The 13,045-nt window shown below is 39.4% G+C and overlaps 1 pseudogene; it reads right to left on the bottom strand.

Annotated features, from left to right (window-relative positions):
- Window positions 1–2,867: 2,867 nt before the first annotated feature.
- Window positions 2,868–4,237, bottom strand: LOC123329653 (annotated as a pseudogene).
- Between the last annotated feature and the right edge of the window lie 8,808 nt (window positions 4,238–13,045).

The following is a 13,045-nucleotide window of genomic DNA, read 5'->3' as shown; positions in this document are numbered from 1 at the left end:
ACTGGTCATAGCAAACACCCTCTTCCAAAAACACAAGAGAAGACTCTACATATGGACATCACCAGATGGTCAACACTGAAATCAGATTGAATATATTCTTTGCAGCCAGAGATGAAGACATGCTACACAGTCAGCAAGAAAAAGACTGGGAGCTGACTGTGGCTTAGATCATGAACTCCTTATTTCAAACTTCAGACTTAAATTGAAGAAAGTAGGGAAAACCACTAGACCATTCAGTTATGACCTAAATCAAATCCCTTATGATTATACAGTGGAAGCCCCAAATAGATTCAAGGGATTAGATCTGATAGAGAGCCTGAAGAACTATGGACAGAGGTTTGTGACATTGTACAGAAGGCAGGGATCAAGATCATCCCCAAGGGCAAGAAATGCAAAAAGGCAAAACGGTTGTCTGAGGAAGCCTTACAAATAGCTGAGGAAAGAAGAGAAGCAAAAGGCAAAGGAGAAAAGGAAAGATATACCCATTTGAATGCAGAATTCCAAAGAATAGCAAAGAGAGATAGGAAAGCCTTCCTTTGTGATCAATGCAAAGAAATAGAGGAAAACAATAGAATGGGAATGTCTAGACATCTCTTCAAGAAAACTAGAGAAACCAAGGGAAAATTTCATGCAAAGATGGGTTCAATAAAGGACAGAAATGGTATGGACCTAATAGAAGCAGAAGATATTAAGAAGAGGTGACAAGAATACACAGAACTATACAAAAAAGATCTTCAAAACCCAGATAATGACAATGGTGTGATCACTCAACTAGAGCTAAACATCCTGGAATGTGAATTCAAGTTGGTGGGCCTTAAGATGCATCACTATCACAAAAGATAGTGAAGGTGATAGAATTCCAGTTGAGCTATTTCAAATCCTAAAAGATGATGCTGTGAAAGTGCTGCACTCAATATGCCAGCAAATTTGGAAAACTCAGCAGTGGCCATAGGACTGGAAAAGGTCAGTTTTCATTATAATCCCAAAGAAAGGCAATGCCAAAGAATGCTCAAACTACCTCACAATTGCACTCATCTCACATGCTAGTAAAGTAATGCTCAAAATTCTCCAAGCCAGGCTTCAACAAAATGTGAACCGTGAACTTCCAGATGTTCAAGCTGGATTTAGAAAAGGCAGAGGAACCAAAGATCAAATAGCCAACATCCGTTTGATCATCAAAAAAGAAAGAGAATTCGAGAAAGACATCTGTTGCTGTTGCTGTTAAGTCGCTTCAGTCATGTCCGACTCTGTGTGACCCCATAGACGGCAGCTCCCTGGCTCCCCCATCCCTGGGATTCTCCAGGCAAGAATACTGGAGTGGGTTGCCATTTCCTTCTCCAATGCATGAAAGTGAAAAGTGAAATTGAAGTCACTCAGTCGTGTCTGACTCTTAGGGACCCCATGGACTGCAGCCCACCAGGCTTCTCCATCCATGGGATTTGCCAGGCAAGAGTACTGGAGTGGGGTGCCATTGCCTTCTCCAGAATGACATCTACTTCTGCTTTATTGACTACACCAAAGTCTTTGACTGTGTGGATCACAACAAATTGTGGGAAAATTCTTCAAGAGATGTGAATAACAGACCACCTTATTGCCTCCTGAGAAATCTGTATGCAGGTCAGGAAGCAACAGTTAGAACTAGACATGGAACAACAGATTGGTTCCGAGTTTGGAAAGGAGTATGTCAAGGCTGTATATTGTCACCCTGCTTATTTAACTTATATGCAAGGCACATCATGAGAAATGCTGGGCTGGATGAAGCACAAGCTGGAATCAAGATTGCCGGGAGAAATATCAATAACCTCAGATATGCAGATGACACCACCCTTATATCAGAAAGTGAAAAACTAAAGAGCCTCTTGATAAAAGTGAAAGAAGAGAGTGAAAAAATTGGTTTAAAGCTCAACATTCAGAAAACTAAGATCATAACATCTGGTCCCATCACTTCATGGCAAATAGATGGGGAAACAGTGGAAACAATGGCTGACTTTATTTTTCTGGGCTCCAAAATCACTGCAGATGGTGACTTCACCCATGAAATTAAAAGACGCTTGCTCCTTGGAAGAAAATTTATGATGAACCTAGACATCATATTAAAAAGCAGAGACATTACTTTGCCATCAAAGGCCCATTTAGTCAAAGCCATGGTTTTCCCAGTGGTCATGTATGGATGTGAGAGTTGGACTATAAAGAAAGCTGAGTGCTGAAGAATTGATGCTTTTGAACTGTGGTGTTGTAGAGGACTCTTGAGAATCTCTTGGGCTGCAAGAAGATCCACCCCGTCCATCCTAGAGGAAATCAGTCCTGATTGTTCACTGGAAGAACTGATGCTGAAGCTGAAACTCTAATACTTTGGCCAACTGATGTGAAGAACTGATTCATTTGAAAAGACTTTGATGCTGGGATATTTTGAAGGCAGGAGGAGAACAGGACGACAGAGGATGGGATGGTTGGATGGCATCACTGACTCAATGGACATGAGTTTGAGTAAATTCTGGGACTTAGCGATAGACAGGATGGCCTGGTGTGCTGTAGTCCATGGGTTGCAAAGAGTCGGACACAACTGAGTGACTGAACTGAACTGAACTGGGACCATCAGGGTCCATGACATCACCTTTTCTTTCCCACCTACCACCAGGGCCACCCCTGCCACATTCACTACCTGGGAGTTGGAAAGATGGCGAGTGGAAGTGTTTGGGTTTTGAGGCCTTAGACTGGTTGTACTCTGGATGAAGTTCTGTCTTCCACACCCTGAATCAGGGCACTTCCAGTCTCCTCCTCAAAATGGGTTCTCTTGGAAACCCCAGGGCCTTGTGTGGGAAGGTTCTTTGTCTACTCCACAACCTTCCATGTGATCCATGGGTCCTTCAGGACCTCCAAGGCCCCTGGACCTCCTCAGGAGGTAGTGGTATCCATCTGTCTTCACAATGTGTCATTCCTTCCCACATGCTGTTCATTGGAAGCTTCCTTTTTGCAAGAGAATCTCTTAAAAATTTCCCCATCAAACCACTCTACAGCAATTTTGGCAGATCTTTATAGGACACTGTAGCATCATAGTCTTTGGGTTTTCCTGTTTGTTTGTCCAAGTAGACATTAATCATGGGTTGTCCACTCCTTAATTTTAACAGTTCTGCACTGCTTAAAGAAGTCTGCCAGATCATCTAATGTCACACTGGCATTTAATCTGTCCTTAAACATAAACTGAACTGTCACCAGAGTCTTCATCTAGACCTACAGTGGGCCTAAATCAAGATCTTGTCATTCATCCATGTGTCCACCAAGCTTATTGAAGCCACTTCACTCTCTAGCAACCATTCTACCTCATCGTCCTCCCTGCCCACCTCTGCTTATACTTTTCACAGTCAAATCTCCCTTTTCCTCTGCCCAGGTAAACCAGGCCACTCATTCTCCAGTTCTCTTCTGGCCAGGAACATCCTCCAGACTCCTGCTTGTAAATGGGAGTGGGGTGCTCTTGGGGTGGTTGTGTGGAATGAATTTTGTAGCCCGTAGCTGCCGCTTTGTTGCCTATATTGCCTTGGAACCTGGCTATAGGATCCACTGGGGGATGAAGGGTAACTAGTGGGTGGCTGCTGTTCATAGTTGCTTCGTTGACCATAGTAGTTAGTCTGCTGTCCATAGCTGAGCAAGCTAGGTGTCATATGCAGAATAAGCTGCATAAGAGGCCTGGTTGGTAATATCTGTAGCAGTGATTGTATCATAAGCAGCAGTACCATATACTGGACAGGCTGACAATACCCTTGTGGAGGGTGCAGTTCAAGTAGAATATCCATTGGGAGGCTCCCCATAGGAAGTTGCATATGTGGTCTGCCCATAGGCTGTATTCGTCTGAGCCTGGGTATAACTGACATCAGTGGGCTGTCCATAGGGTGCATATGCCTGAGTGGCTGTACATATCCAAGAGTGGGGTAGGTGGTGTAAGCACCATAGCCCTACTGGGCTGTAGGTACTGTAATATCCATGGGTACCCTTTTCTTTCCACAATTACAAATTTCAAATATAATGAAAATAGAATAAAGTAGGTCTTAGATAAGCAGCACTTAAGCTTCTAGGCATTCACAATGCAAAAATAACTTAGAAGCATTTTTTTTTTTTTTTTTTAGTTTCTGCTCAGATGGTAGATGCTGTGTTGAGTCTTGTGGAGACAAAAATGAGTAAGATGCAGACTTTTACAGAAAGTAATCATAAGCCAGTCACAATGACTCCTTTTTGAGCTCATGCTTGAAATTAAAATATAATAATAATCACTAATAGCAATAATAATCACTCACTAATAGCAAGTTCTTCCAGTGTTTCCCATTTGCCTTCTTCTTCACTAGAGAGTAACGCTTTGTTCTCAAGGGCTGGAGAAATTAAAGTATATTGGACTTAGTTGCAAGAATTATCAGTCTTATATGGTTGTGACAACTGAAAAACAATCTCAACAAAAATTACAGTGAAAAATCAAAGTTGTTGTCCAGACTAGGGTAAATACCTAAAGATTTATCATGCCTTTAAGATAAAATGAATCCTGTTATGTTTTTACTTTTTTAAGATATGAAAACTACTTCTCAAAACTAAGCAAACCACTTTGAAAAACATTGCTTTGGAGATATTTTTGAAAGTAAATATATAAAATAGAAATCTTCATGGTATATATTAAGCTTTAGCTATAAATTAGCTGTTTTGAGCACTTAATTAAAATACTATCTCATCCTTTTTTAGAGTAGAATGATTTGCCTATAAGAAATAGAGTTTGATATCAAGATCAGGAATTTGCAATCTCCCAGCTTAATCAAGGCTGAGTACTCTCATTGCCTACTAATCTATCAGAAACTGATGTGGTCGTACTCTGTGAATTCAGGTGTGCTGCTGAAATGACTCATACTGGCAGAAAGTTCAGGTTCATTAGGTAAAAATCAAACTTGATCTTGCCTTGTAGTGAAATCTTCTAACATCCATTTAAAAAACAATTGTGTAGCTCTTTGTGTTTCAAACACTTCTATCAATTTCTCCGAAAATACATATGTTCTTCTAATTTATTCAAATGTGTTAAAATCACACTTTATCTTAACAGCACAACTTTTTCTAAGTGCTAAAAAAATGCTCCTGGCAAAACTAAAGAAGGACATGAGATAGCATTTTACTCTTAGAGAATGGAAATGGATCTTTTTAATTGTCCATAACTTCCTATGCAAAACTCCAAAAAACACAGATATTCTTGACAATTGTCTAAAAGTAAGAGTATTTTAAGGTAGAAGGTCAAAAGGTGGAGGGGAAAAAAAGAAAAAAAAACTTTGTTTATATAAGAAGTGAATTATAAATTTTGGTTACTTTAGGTTAGAGAGCCTACTTTCTTAGCCACCACTAACTGGAATGCAATTATGTGTTACTGATGAGGTATTGAAAGTCAAAAATTAGTGCTAATAACGGAGAAGGCAATGGCACCCCACTCCAGCATTCTTGGCTGGAAAATCCCATGGACGGAGGAGCCTGGTGGGCTTCAGTCCATGGGGTCGCTAAGAGTCAGACACGACTGAGCAACTTCAATTTCACTTTTCACTTTCATGCATTGGAGAAGGAAATGGCAACTCACTCTAGTGTTCTTGCCTGGAGAATCCCAGGGACGGGGGAGCCTGGTGGGCTGCCGTCTATGGGGTCGCACAGAGTCGGACACGACTGAAGCAACGCAGCAGCAGCAGCAGTGCTAATAAAGTATTGTTTTGTCATTTACGTAGCTAATATCCACATGATTGATATATTTTCTTGTCATGTGTGACAAAATCTGGGCCCCAAGTGATTCTCTGAAATATATATTGTCTTGAAAATTTTGAGTACATGAGACATAGAGGAGGCTGAATATATGCACTACTTTGATTTGGTCTGATGGGCTTAGAGCTTAAAGAAGTCAATTATATAATAGTTCTATTGGCCATTGGGATTCCTATTCCTTGCTTGTCTCTCATCGCATCTCTAAAGTGAATGATCTGTTATGATCAGTATCTTTAGAGAACAAACTTATGGTTACCAAAGGGGAAGAGTTAAGGGGAAGGCTAAATTGGGGTTTGGGGTTTGACAAGTGCAGACAGCTATATTTAAAATAAAATGCCTTTCCAGACTTCCCTTGAGGTCCATTGGTTATTAATCCACCTGTCAAAACAAGGGACAAGGGTTCGATCCCTGGTGTGGGAAGATTCCACATGCTGCAGGGCAACAAAGCTTGTGTACCACAACTGCTGAGCCCGTGCTCTAGAGCCCTCAAGCTACAACTGTGGAGCCCAGCTACTGAAGTACATGTGCCCTAGAGCCCATGTTCCACAACAAGAGAAGCCATCAAATGAGAAATCTGCACACAATTAGAGAGTAGCCCTTGCTCACTGCAACTAGAGAAAGCTCACAGGCAGCAATGAAGATCCAGCACAGCCAAAAATAAATAAATAAATAAATTAATTAATTTTAGAAATAAAGTAAAATAAAATGTCTTTCCATGAAAAAGAAAGATTTTTGTTTTCTCAGATCTTTTTTTATGCCAAAAGATTATTTGTAATAAGTTTTTCATGATTTTTTTGAGTCATATAGCAAGTATTGTTGCCATGTGAACTATATGTGTAAAACAGAGAAATTAATGGTTATTTCCCTTTCTTTTAGCAATCATGTAATAAATACAAACAGTTTTAAGTTGGGCTAATTCTGAAAATCCCATAGAGATGTATAATGAAGCAGCCATTGATCACAGAGTCTAACAATCCAGGAGGGAAGGCAACACATGCAAATGCATATAATATCTACAATTGTTAAAAATACACCTCATGAGTGGAATTGAGAAATGTTGTGGCTGAGAAAGGGAAAGACCCATTCGACTTTGAAGTTATCAGGGAAGACTTTACAAGGTCAGTAGATAAAGCAGTGTTTGTAGATAAGCACAGCAGAAGACCACAGTTGAACCTCTTCTTTAATTTTCTATTTAATGTTTAAATCTCCATACCTCACTTTGTCATTTGTAACAGATTTAAAGCTTTTGTCTTAAGGACAGATTGCATTAAATATAAAAGGCAAAAAATAAAGGATTGAGAAAAAAATCATAGGAGAAAATTTTAATGATCTTGGGATAGCAAAAGCTTCCTTTAATAATACAGAAAGAGGCTAAGAGTGTATTAATTTTTGTTTTGTCTTCACCAACCAGTAAGATAGCAGAAGAAAAATGGACAGACTACAAGAAGATGTGACAATATTGATGATACTATGTCTGAGAGATAACTCATGTCAAGAATATACTAAAAAAAAAAAAAAAACACAAAAAACAAAAAAACAAAACCTTTTTGGATGAGGTAAACAAATGCATTGAAAAATAGGTAAGAGACTTGCCAGTCACATCACAAGATAAGCAGTCCACTTGCCCCATAAACATGAAAAGTGTTTGACTTCATTTATTATTTGAGAAATGCAGAATAGAATCACAGTACATACAATTTTACTAGAAGAATGGAAATGACAAAAGAAAGTTCCAAATGTGTAGGAACCAAAATTCTCACGTACTCTTAGTAGTAGGATAGACTGGTAAAACCGCCTTGGAAGTTCTTTGATAATTTCCAATCAACTCAAGCATAAGCTGACTCTATAACTCAGCAATTCCAGCCATAGGAATATAAGTGTATTGTTTCATATTTATGCTGTAACAAATTATCAAAAATTTTGTGGCTTAAAACAGCACAAATTTGTTATCTTACAGTATCTTACAGTATCATCAGCTCTCACTAGGCTAAATTAAAGCAGTTATGTTCCTTTCTGCACACTTCAGGTGAGACTCCCTTCTGAAGCCATTCCCAGCTTCCAAAAGTGCCCTGCATTCCTCAAGTCATAGCCAAGACCTGAATTATTAATGCCAGGAATGTTCCTCACCTTACTTTCCCCATTGAGTCTCTCTATTTGTCTTTCTGTCATCTGTCTGTCTCTCTCCACCAGTATTTCTGTCTCTATTAGTGATTTCTTTTCTCCATGTCTCTGATTTTCTCCCTCTATTTCACTCTTTCTCATTCACAGTAGTGAGGAAAGTTTCTTTGCTTTTAAAGATTTATGTGATCAATTAGGCCTACCTAAATAACCTAGGTCACTTCAGTTCAGTTCAGTCGCTCAGTTGTGTCCGACTCTTTGCGACCCCATGAATCGCAGCACGCCAGGCCTCTCTGTCCACCACCAATTCCCAGAGTTCACTCAGACTCACGTCCATCGAGTCAGTGATGCCATCCAGCCATCTCATCCTCTGTCGTCCCCTTCTCCTCCTGCCCCCAATCCCTCCCAGCATCAGAGTCTTTTCCAATGAGTCAACACTTCACATGAGGTGGCCAAAGTACTGGAGTTTCAGCTTTAGCATCATTCCTTCCAAAGAAATCCCAGGGCTGATCTCCTTCAGAATGGACTGTTTGGATCTCCTTGCAGTCCAAGGGATTCTCAAGAATCTTCTCCAACACCACAGTTCAAAAGCATCAATGCTTCAGCACTTAGCCTTCTTCACAGTCCAACTCTCACATCCATACATGCCACTGGAAAAACCATAGCCTTGACTAGATGGACCTTTGTTGGCAAAGTAATGTCTCTGCTTTTGAATATGCTATCTAGGTTGGTCATAACTTTCCTTCCAAGGAGTAAGCGTCTTTTAGTTTCATGGCTGCAGTCACTATCTGCAGTGATTTTGGAGCCCCCAAAAATAAAGTCTGACACTGTTTCCACTGTTTTCCCATCTATTTCCCATGAAATGTTGGGACCGGATGCCATGATCTTTGTTTTCTGAATGTTGAGCTTTAGGCCAACTTTTTCACTCTCTCCTCTTTCACTTTCATCAAGAGGCTTTTTAGTTCTTCTTCACTTTCTGCCATAAACGTGGTGTCATCTGCATATCTGAGGTATTTTATTTCTCCCGGCAACCTTGAGTCCAGTCTGTGTTTCTTCCAGTCCAGCATTTCTCAATATGTACTCTGCATATAAGTTAAATAAGCAGGGTGACAATATACAGCCTTGATGTACTCCTTTTCCTATTTGGAACCAGTCTGTTGTTCCATGTCCAGTTCTACCTGTTGTTTCCTGACCTGCATACAGATTTCTCAAGAGGCAGGTCAGGTGGTCTGATATTCCCATCTCTTTCAGAATTTTCCGCAGTTTATTGTGATCCACACAGTCAAAGGCTTTGGCATAGTCAATAAAGCAGAAATAGATGTTTTGTGGAACTCTCTTGCTTTTTCCATGATCTAGCGGATGTTGGCAATTTGATCTCTGGCTCCTCTGACTTCTCTAAAACCAGCTTGAACACCAGCAAGTTCACGGTTCATGTATTGCTGAAACCTGGCTTGGAGAATTTACTCCATCTCAAATTCTTAAATCATATCTGCAAAGTCCTATTGGTCTTGTAGCATGCTGACAGATTTGAGGATCTAGGAAGTAGTTATCAAGTTCAAAAACAGGCAAAATTTATCAATATAGGAGAAATCATGATGGGAGCATCCTTGTGGAGGATGTGATTTATGATTAGGACATGGGTGGGGGAACTTTCCAGGATGACAGCACTGTTATGTTTCTTATCCTGGGCACTGGGTAACGTGTTTACTAGTTTGTGAAAATTATATATGTTATGCTTAAATATTACATTTGAAAAATAGAGCAGTAGGTATAATAACCAAATGACATAAAAATATTAGAAATTATCTTTTTTATCTACTATTTGATAGATGTACTGATATGTTTTCCTGTTCTCACATAGCCCATAAGATAAGCATTATTTTTCCAACTTAACAAATAAAGGTGTTAAGAATCAGAAGTGCTAAGTAGCATAGCTAATAAATATAATCTTGACTTAAAAAAATTTTTTTTCTTACTTTTTGCTTCTAAATAATGAAAATCATTGGGCTTCCCTGATAGCTCAGTTAGTAAAGAATCTGCTTGCAATGCAGGAGACACCGGTTCAATTCCTGGGTTGGGAAGATCTGCTGGAGAAGGGATAGGCTATCCTAATATACTTTATTACTAATAAAGGACAGAAATGGTATGAATCTAACAGAAGCAGAAGATATTAAAAGGTGGCAGGAATACATAGAAGAAATATACAAAAAAAGATTGTCATGACCCAGATAATCACTCACCTAGAGCCATATATCCTGGAGTGTGAGGTCAAGTGGGCCTTAGGAAGCATCACTATGAACAAAGCTAGTGAAGGTAATGGAATTCAGGTTGAGCTATTTCAAATCCTAAGAGATGATACTGCTAAAGTATTGCACTCAATATGCCAGCAAATTTTAAAAAAAACTCATCAGTGGAGATGGGACTGGAAAAAGGTCAGTTTTCATTCAATCCCAAAGAAAGGCAATGCAAAATAATCTTCAAACTACTGGACATTTGTACTCATCTCACATACTGGCAAAGTAATGTTCAAAGTTTTCCAAGCTAGGTTTCAACAGTACATAAAATAAGAACTCTCAGATGTTCAAGGTGGATTTAGAAGAGGCAGAGGAACCAGAGATCAAATTGCCAACATCCGTTGAATCATAGAAAAAATGAGAGTTCCAGAAAAATATCTACTTCTGCTTTATTGACTATGCCAAAGCCTTTGACTGTGTGTATCACAACAAAGTGTGGAAAATTCTTCAAGACATGGGAATTCCATACCACCTTACCTACTTCCTAAGAAATCTGTATGCAGGTCAAGAAGCAACAGTTAGAACCAGACATGGAGCAACAGACTGGTTCCAAATTGGGGAAGGAGTACATCAAGGTTGTATATCGTTACACTGATTATTTAACTTATATGCATAACACATGATGCAAAACACTGGGATGGATGTAGCACAAGCTGGAATCAAGATTTCCAGGAGAAGTATCAATAACCTCAGATATGCAGATGACACCACCCTTTTATCAGAAAGCAAGGAAGAACTAAAGAGTCTCTTGATGAAAGTGAAAGAAGAGAGTGAAAAAGTTGGCTTAAAATTCAGCATTCAGAAAATTAAGATTATGGCATCTGGTCCCATCACTTCATGGAAAATAGATGGGGAAGCAATGGAAACAGTGAGACACTTTATTTTGAGGGGGCTCTAAAAATCACTGAAGATGGTGACTGCAGCCATGAAATTTAAAGACACTTGCTCCTTGAAAGAAAAGCTATGACTAACCTAGACACCATATTAAAAAGCTGAGACACTACTTTGCCAGCAAAAGTCCATCTAGTCAAAGCTATGGTTTTTCTAGAAGTCACGTATGGATGTAAGAGTTGGACTATAAAGAAAGCTGAACACCAAAGAATTGATGCTTTTCAACTGTGGTGTTAGAGAAAACTCTTCTGACTCCCTTGGACTGTAAGGAGATCAAACCAGTCAATCCTAAAGGAAATCAGTCGTGAATATTCATTGGAAGGACTGATACTGAAGCTGAAACTCCAATACTTTGGCCACCTGATGAGAAGAACTAACTCATTGGAAAAGAGCCTGCTGCTTGGAAAGATTGAAGGTGGGAGAAGGGGATGAGAGAGGCTGAGAGGTTTGGATGGCATCACAGACTCAATGGACATGACTTTGAGCAAACCCTGGGAATTGGTGCTGGACAGGTAAGCCTGGCGTGCTGCAGTCCATGGGATGGCAAAGAGTCGGACACGACTGAACAACTGAACTGAACTGAATGGAAATTATCCTTTGCTTTACTTATATAAAACTTTATCACTTCATATATGATATTGAAAATTTTGAACATGCTTCTCTATTAGACTCTATTTACTGTTTTCTGGCCAGTGGCAAATAAGTACCTCTAACTATATGCAACACACATATCAGAATGCATGGTCACTCACTTCAGTGGTATTCAATTCTTTGTGTCCCTATGTACTGTGCTTGCCAGGCTTCTCTGCCCATGGGATAACCAGAGTGGATTGCCATGCTCTCCTCCAGGGGATCTTCCCAACTCAGGGATCAAACCTGAGTCTCCTGCATTGCAGGAGGCTTCTTTCCCACTGAGCCATCAGGGAAGCCCCTATATATAGCATATAATCAAATATTTTAGGAATAATTTCAGTTGCTTCTATAAAATTTACAGTCAATATCACTGAAACTTGAAATGACATTGCCTTCCAGAATATATAAGCCAAGACTTCTGCTTTTATAAGGGATGTTGTTCTCATAAATCATGGGGAAAAAAGAGCCCTTGGAAAGGCAGAAGGATCCTAGAGAGCTATGGGATTTGCTATGTCTTTATCAACAGCTTTTAGAACACTCCAATTATCTATGTAGCATCAGGTATAAAGAGAGAACTAATTCCTTGCAAGGCTTTGAGGTGAGAAGGTTGATAGAACTTTAAGGTTGATTCTCTGTTCTAAGTTTGGAAATCCCATTTGATATGAAAGTGAAGTGAAAGTGTTATTCATTCAATCCTGTCCGACTTTTTACAAAATCACGGACTTTAGCCCACCAGACTCCTCTGTCCTTGGGATTCTTTAGGCAAGAATTCTGGAGTGGGTTGCCATTTCCTCTCCAGGGGATCTTCCTGATCTGGAGATTGAACCCAGGTCTCCTGTAGTGCAGGCATATTCTTTGCCATCCAAGCCACCAGGGAAGCCGTTTGATATGGGTTTCCCTAAATGTAACTAAAATCTGTGGTTCTTATGTATCAGTCTGATGGAGGCTACCAGGATATTTGGTTAATGAGTTGCATCCTAGGAAAAAATATAGTGAATTTTAAAATTTCTCATACTTCTGCCATTTCTTGGAATAATGCTTATCTTCATGTCCTGCTAAGAAAACAAGGTAAATTAGAATTCAACTTAAATTCAAACTTCTTTATCACATATTCTAGCTATATGTTATCAAAATATATGTTATATGAAATAAACCTGATATCTTAAACATATTCAACCCATTTTTAAGTTTTCTTATTTGTATTGGAACTTCAGCATTGCTTCTTCCAGGCACACAAAATAGTGAGTCAGAATTATTCACAAATTAAAGGAAAGTGAAAGTCATTCAGTCATGTCCAATTCTTTGTGACCCCATGGACTAAAGAGTCGATGGAATTCTCC

This window comes from Bubalus bubalis, chromosome 16 (assembly GCF_019923935.1).
Source record: "Bubalus bubalis isolate 160015118507 breed Murrah chromosome 16, NDDB_SH_1, whole genome shotgun sequence".
Taxonomy (NCBI): Eukaryota; Metazoa; Chordata; class Mammalia; order Artiodactyla; family Bovidae; genus Bubalus; species Bubalus bubalis.
This window is presented reverse-complemented; position numbering and strand designations above follow the sequence as displayed.